Source organism: Hemiscyllium ocellatum, unplaced genomic scaffold (genome assembly GCF_020745735.1).
Source record: "Hemiscyllium ocellatum isolate sHemOce1 unplaced genomic scaffold, sHemOce1.pat.X.cur. scaffold_184_pat_ctg1, whole genome shotgun sequence".
Lineage (NCBI taxonomy): Eukaryota > Metazoa > Chordata > Chondrichthyes > Orectolobiformes > Hemiscylliidae > Hemiscyllium > Hemiscyllium ocellatum.
This window is the reverse complement of record NW_026867893.1, coordinates 1,025,436-1,032,743: the sequence shown is the minus strand read 5'-3', so window position 1 is coordinate 1,032,743 and position 7,308 is coordinate 1,025,436.

Sequence of the window (7,308 nt, the reverse complement as noted above, 5' to 3'; positions counted from 1 at the left end):
TGTGCTGGACTGTTCTATGTTCTATGTATTCTGAATACATTAAACACTTTATTTTTTAATGACGCAGGGACATATAAACATATCTTCAAATCGACCAAGACAATTTTCTGCTCAGGGTATGGCTCTGTGTATGACAGCAGCAATGATGCACCGACATGGAACATGAAATGTGATGGAGACATAGTTTGGACAATGTACAAGGAGACCTGACATGTTCCAGTTTGGGAGAGAATGACATTATTGTGTGATTCAACTCAGAGAGGGAGAAAATGTCATCTGCCTGAGAAGAAACGGCCTATTGCACTCTCTCTCCTTCATTATTCCCCATCACAGTAACGTGTACGAGCTAAAATAAAACTCTACTGTTATCGTTACCATTCTTATTTTTATAGAATCCCTGCAGTGTGGAAACAAGCCCTTCGGCCCAACAAGTCCATACTAACCCTCCAAAGTGTAACCTTCCCATGTCCTTACAGTTACCACTGACTAGTGCACCTAAAGTAGAAATCGCTGAACACTATGGACTATTTGAACAATCCACTTGAATTATACAGCTTTGGGCTGTGGGAGGAAACGGGACCACCCATCAGAAGCTCACGCAGACAAGGGGAGAAGATGCAAACTCCACGCAGATAGTCGCCCGAGGCTGGAATTGAACTCATGTCCTTGATGGTTTGAGGCAACAGTACGAACTGCTGAGCCACAGCGCTAACCTGGAACCTCCTGCCAGCCTAATGTAAAGGGAATTCAGCCAAATCTAACTGTCCCAGGATAAAATCCCATTGCAATCAGCTGTGTGAGTAGAATATCTTCAGAAGCAGAATAATATTTTGGATAATCTCTCAATTTTTCCTTTTGTCATTAGTTACACTAATATATTGACAAGGTTGTGTGTGTGTGTGTGTGTGTGTGTGTGTGTGTGTGTGTGTGTGTGTGTGTGTGTGTGTGTCAGTGTTTTTGGAATGGAAAATATCGATCTTTATTTGCAATAACCATTTTGCCATTCATCATTCCATCATAGTTTTAGTAACATTGCTCTGGGTCACAATCGTGCTATTTGAGCAGATTAAAGAAACTAGCCTGACTTGTTGCTAAAACTGACCCTGACCCTGTCTGAGACCGATATCATCGGCCATATCACCAACCTGGTTACATTTAACATTTGTTGTGAGCAGTGGAGGAGTGGGGCTAGAAAGGAAACAGTGACCCAAAAAGCTAGGGAACTATAGACCGGTGAGCCTGATGTCAGTGGTGGGTGAGTTGTTGGAGGGGATTCTGAGGGACAGGATTTACTTAAGTTTGGGAAGGCAAGGACTGATCGGGGTAGACAACATGGCTTTCTGCATGGGAAATCATGTCTCATTAATTTAATTGAGTTTTATGAAGAGTTGATACAGAAGATTGATGAAGGCAGTTTGGTACATTGTCAATATAGATCTCAGCAAGGTGTTCATAATATTCCGATTGGTCACATGGGATACCGAAGAAGCTCGTCACAATTGGCTTGAAGGAAGAGGGATATTTTTCAGACTGGAGGGTTGTGAGCAGCAGTGTGCTGTATGAATCAGGACTGAGTTCACTGCATTTCATCATTTATGTCAAGGATTTAGATGTGAATTTTGAGAACATAGATAAAGTTTACAGACGACATCAGAAAGGTGGTGTAGTAGATTATCTCACAGTACAACAAGACCACAATTAGATGGGACAAAGAGGCAAGGGCTGACAGATGAAGTTTAATTTAGATAAATACGAGGTTTTGCATTTTGGAAAGGCAAATCAGGGCAGAAATTAGACATTTAATGGTAAGGGCCTGGTGTGTGTTGTGAAACAAATGCACATAGGGCTGCAGGTACATTGTTCCTTTAAAGTGGAGTCAAATGCAGACAATGCGGTACATTTTCTAAATTTGCCTTAATCAGTCAGAGCATTGAGTATAGAAGTTGTGGTGGTATGTTGTATCTGTACAGGATGTTGGTGAGGCCACTTTAAGAATACTGTGTACAATTCGGTTTTCTGTAGAAATGACTTACACAGATGTTCCATGACTGGAGGTTTGAGCTTCAGGGAGAGGTTGATTAGTTTGAGGTGTTTCCCCCTGAAGTGTTATTCTGAACACCCTTGTTCTGTTCCCCAGGTTAAGGGAGCCCAGAACAGGAGAGCATAGGTTGAAGGGGAGAGGTCGGATGATTTCTAAGGGACCTGAAGTTAAATGTTTCACACAGAGAGTGATGTGTGTACATAAAGTGCTGTCAGAGGAAGTGGTGAAGGCGGTTACAATCGCACATTTCGAAAGTATATGAAAGAGGAGGGATATTGGCCAAATGCTGGCAAATGGGACTAGTTCAGATTTGATATCTGATCGGAGTGAACAGATTGGACTAACGGGTCTGTTTCTATTCTGCATGACTCTGATTCTATAACGGGGATGACAAAAAATTCTGAAAGTACCTTTCAAATCCGAATCCTCTTCACTGGAAGTTTATCGTGCATCTATGTTCACATTGATTGAAAGTTGCGTTTGGTAAATATTTGACAGAGAAGTGAGTCATGGATCATGGGACGCAGACAGGAAAGTGGGGCTGAGACCACAACCTGATCAGCCACAATCTTAGTGCCTGGTGGAGAAGGCTCAAAGTGTCTAATGCCTCACTCCCGTCCCTCAATCCCATGTTTCTGTGTTCCATTCAGGCCATTAAACCTGTTAGGCAGGAGCATTTAGAGGCTACTTACTTCTATAACCTGGTGCTCAGAAACAGAGGAGATCATTCGGCCCTTCAGGACTGTCCCACACTCTTTGAGGTGATTTTTGTTTTACATTACTTTCAGTGTGGAAAAAGGCCCTTCGGCCCAACAAGTCCACACCGACCCGCCGAAGCGCAACAAACCCATACTCCTACATTTACCCCTTACCAAACACTACGAACAATTTAGCATAGCCAATTCACCTGACACGCACATCTTTGGACTGTGGGAGGAAACCGGAGCAGACACGGGGAGAACGTGCAAACTCCACACAGTCAGCCACCTGAGTCGGGAATTGAACCCGGGTCTCAGGCGCTGTGAGACAGCAGTGCTGAGAAATGTAATTGTAAAACCCAGGCTGGGTATGAAAGAGGCCCCTCATCTCTCTTCACAGAGTTTCCCCTCTCTGAAACTTCTGCTCCATTTGTGGGTCATGTTGCAGACCCAAATTCATTATGAATACAGCCCCCATACCTCACCCAGCGATGACTCACAAAATCCTCTAGTCTCTCAGACGGCAACATTCAATAACAGAACATTCATGAAAATAACACCCACTAACTTTCTAATAACAGAATGTGAGAACATCAGACACAGGGGCAGGTCATTCACCCCCCAAACCTGCCTTGCCCTTCACTAAGATCATGGCTGATCTGCTCTTGGTCTCAAATCCTCTTTCATACCCAATTCTTCATCGCCCTCAACTCTCTGACAGGTCAATATCCATCTACCTCCTCTTTAAATACTTTGTCATCTAGCTCCCCGAAAACTCCTGACATTCAATACCACCTGTTTGAAGAAAACCCTTGCTGCTCCTATATCATGGCCTATTGATATGAACAAAAGAGGTTGACACAAGGGGTCAGGTAAAAATGACAGACCCTGATATCAAGTCTTCTGTTGATATCAAGGAGCTTCACAAATCTGAACTTAATGGGAATCAGAGAAAACTGTCCAGTGTTTGGAGTCAAACATGGCAAAAAGGAAGATGTTCATCATCGCAGTCGTGGGTCACCTCCGTGGGAGATCCTCAGAGTAGCTTCCTCTTCACAAACATCTTCAGCTGCTTCATCAATGTCTCCCCAATCTCACCCTCCCCACCATAAGATCCGAAGTGGCGATGGTCACTGAGGATTCCACAATATTCAGAATAATTTGACGTCCCTGTCAGCTTCTGAACTGGACTGTGTCCATGTGCAGCAAGACATGGACTCCATTGAGGATTGTGCTTTTAAAGAGTCCGTAACATGCATATAAAGGACTGTCTGACACTGCACATTGCCACAGTAAAACAAGAGTTAATTCCGCACCTCACACTGGTTTCACAGGAATATGAGGAAGTCGTTCAGCCCATTGACACTATTGGAGAAGAACAGGGACAGCCCATTCAGTGCCTCCCACATATTACTCAGGAAGAGAGAGAGTGACTAGTGTGATGGACCACACCAGAGCCCCTCGACAATATTTGAAGGCGGTAGCCTAGACTCTAATGTTATCTGATTTTAAAGAAAATGTAAAGTGTCTGTTCCAGATACAATGTGGCTGGTCAAACAACTCGGTGTGAAGCATAACATCATTTACTTAAACACGATAGATGAAATAAAACCAAAGAAAGAAGAATTTAGAATAACGTAATTTTATTGGACAAGTTAACAGAATAATAGATCTAGGAACTATTACTAATGAACTGTTCCGAAAATCACATGAACACAGCCCTTGGCAAAAAGGAATATTCAGACACTGAATGACACAAATATTTCTCCAATTCAGTATTTAAAAACAGCACCAAGAGAAAATTCATAGAGAATAGCTGCCAGGAGACATTCACTAAAGTTTTCAACTCGGTGGAGACCCCAAAAATTTCTGATGTTACTGAGAAACCAAAACCCAGAAATCCTAATCTGTGAGAGCTGACCATACCCATTCCATCTGCATTAAAATAAGCCTAAGGCCTCACTAGTTGTTTACTCAAGTGGTCCTAACTAGCCAGCTTGGTGACGGTCATTCAATCTCTCTCTTAAAAGAAACCAGAACAAAATAACCTCTTAAAGCTACAGCATCATCACACTAGTCAGCACATCGAGCTGTCATACAGGAACCAGGGGTAACCCAATCAGGCCCTTGGCCCTGTCCAATCGGACGAGGAAGAAGCCAGTCAGTCCCTTGAGTCACTTACACAGGAACAGTAGGAGACCATTCCCACCTCAATGCACTTACACAGGGGCAGAATGAGGTAATTGATGCTGATTCCTGATGAATGGCTTATGCTCGAAACATCGATTCTCCTGCTGTGCTTTTCCAGCAAACCACTGTCTACTCTGATCTCCAGCATCAACAGTCCTCACTGTCTCCTAACTGATGCTCTAACATGGTGACCAAGTGGAGCAGAGGCTGCACAGACAGACTGCTCCACGTTGTTCCTCGTAGCTCCGTCTGTCATGATACACACGTGGGACTTTAACGTGGTTTTTTCGCGGTGAGGAGGGAAGCCATATGTCTTGTGTGAAGTCACAAGAAGGCACCTTCCATCTCCGAGAAGACAGCCTCGTGTTCTCTGTGTAGGGTGGAAGCTTGTGGGAATGGCTACCTGTTTCAGATGGTAGGGATTATGGCTGCCCATGGGGATTGTGGACAACCTGATGCTCAGTACGGGTTCACACACCGACTGCACAATAACATGTGGAGAGTTAATGTAGGCATATAAACTATTAGGAAAGTCACGTTAGACTGATGAATGAACTCTCTAAGTTCAAATAATGCTGATCTTGTTCATGTTGATCTTGTCTAGTGCACGTCCTGTTCAGTGTAACCTGTATGCCTTACTCTGTCCAAGTCTATTTCCACCCTATGATCTGCCTGGCCATGGTTACTATGACCTGCCTCCACTGCTCATAAATGAAGTGTTTCCCTGTACTGAGGTACACGTGGCAATAAATCAAACCAATCAATCCTGGGTAAAGTATGGGATTTCTCTCCCTGTCAATGTCTGTTTTGGAAATAAGAGACCCCTGCCACTCCTCGTGTTTCAGCTTCACCATTTCTTCGTCTCTCACACTCTACAGATTAAACACTCAGCTTATTCACTCTAAACTCATTCCTTACAAAGGACATCAAACCTGTACAGAGTGACCCAAATGCTGTCGCAGCAAGGTTCTACAACAGCTGGAAGATGGCTTTACTTATGGACTCGAATCATCTTACAATGAATGACAGCATACCATTGACTGCACCCATTACTTACACAGGGTTTGATTCGTAGCAGTCAGCATAGACGTGAGTGGGAGATCATGCTTCCCAAATTTCTTAGAGTCCTTTGATGAAGTTACCAGGACGTTTGATGAAGTTTGATAAGTTTCCACATGGCAGGCTGCTCAGGAAGATTATAACACGTACAATGCGTGGGAACTGTCCAATTGGATACACAGTTGGCTTGATGGTAGGAAGCAGAGGGTTTAGTGGAAGGATGTTTGTCAGACTGGAGGCTTGGTCCATTGCTGTTTGGTATCTATGATTTGGTTGAGAATGTACAAGATATGAGTAATAAGTTTGCAGATGATACTAAAGTAAGTGGGAGCATGATCAGTGAGGATTATTATCAGAAATTGCAGCAGGACCTTAAATGGGCTGAGAAATGGAATTTAGTATAGAAGCTTGAGGTCTTCCATTTTGGAAATTCAAATCAATGTAGGAGTTTCATGATGAATGAAAGAGCCTTGAGGGGTGCAGTGAGCAGAGAGACCTTCATGCTCAGGTGCACGGTTCCCTGAGAGTGGAGTCACAGGTAGACAGGGCAGTGAAGAAGGCATTTGGCACACTGGCCTTCATCAGGCAGGATATTGTGTATAGAAGATGGGAATTTATGCTGCAGTTACACAGGGCTTTGGTAAGGCCGCACTTGGAGTATTGTGTTCAGTTATGTCACCTTGTTATAGGGAGGATGTCATTAACTTAGAAAGAGTGCAGAAGAAGTGTACAAAGATGGTGCCAGGACCCAATGGTCTGAGTTATAGGGAGAGTTTGGACAAGTTAGGACATTTTCTTTAGCGTGTAAGAGACTGAGGGAGTCGTTATAGAGCTGTATAAAATCATGAGGGTCATAGATGGGGTTAATGGTCTCAGTCTTTTCCAAGGTGTAGAGAATCGAGGATGCGAGAGGATCAGTTTAAGGTTAAAGGAGAAGGAATAAAAGGGAACCTGAGAGGCCACTTCTTTACTCAGAGGCTGGTACGTGAATGAACTGCCGCCAGATGTGGCTGAGATGGTACATTAACAACATTTCAAAAGCATTTGGATAAATATGTGGATAGGAAAGGATTAGAAGGATAGGGGCCAACTGCAGGGAAATGGGTTTAGCGTGGATGGACATTTACAAGGTGGAGTCGAACCCTTTTGTTAATTAAAACCAATCACACAGAAAAGCTCGCTTCACCTCGTAATCTGTTAAAATATGAGTGACACAGATCTCCTACATTCCACTATTTAAACAAAGATTAACAAGTTTTTTTCTTAACTTTATTAGTGAACACTAAACAACAGCTATTCACAAATACAAGCCCCTCTTTT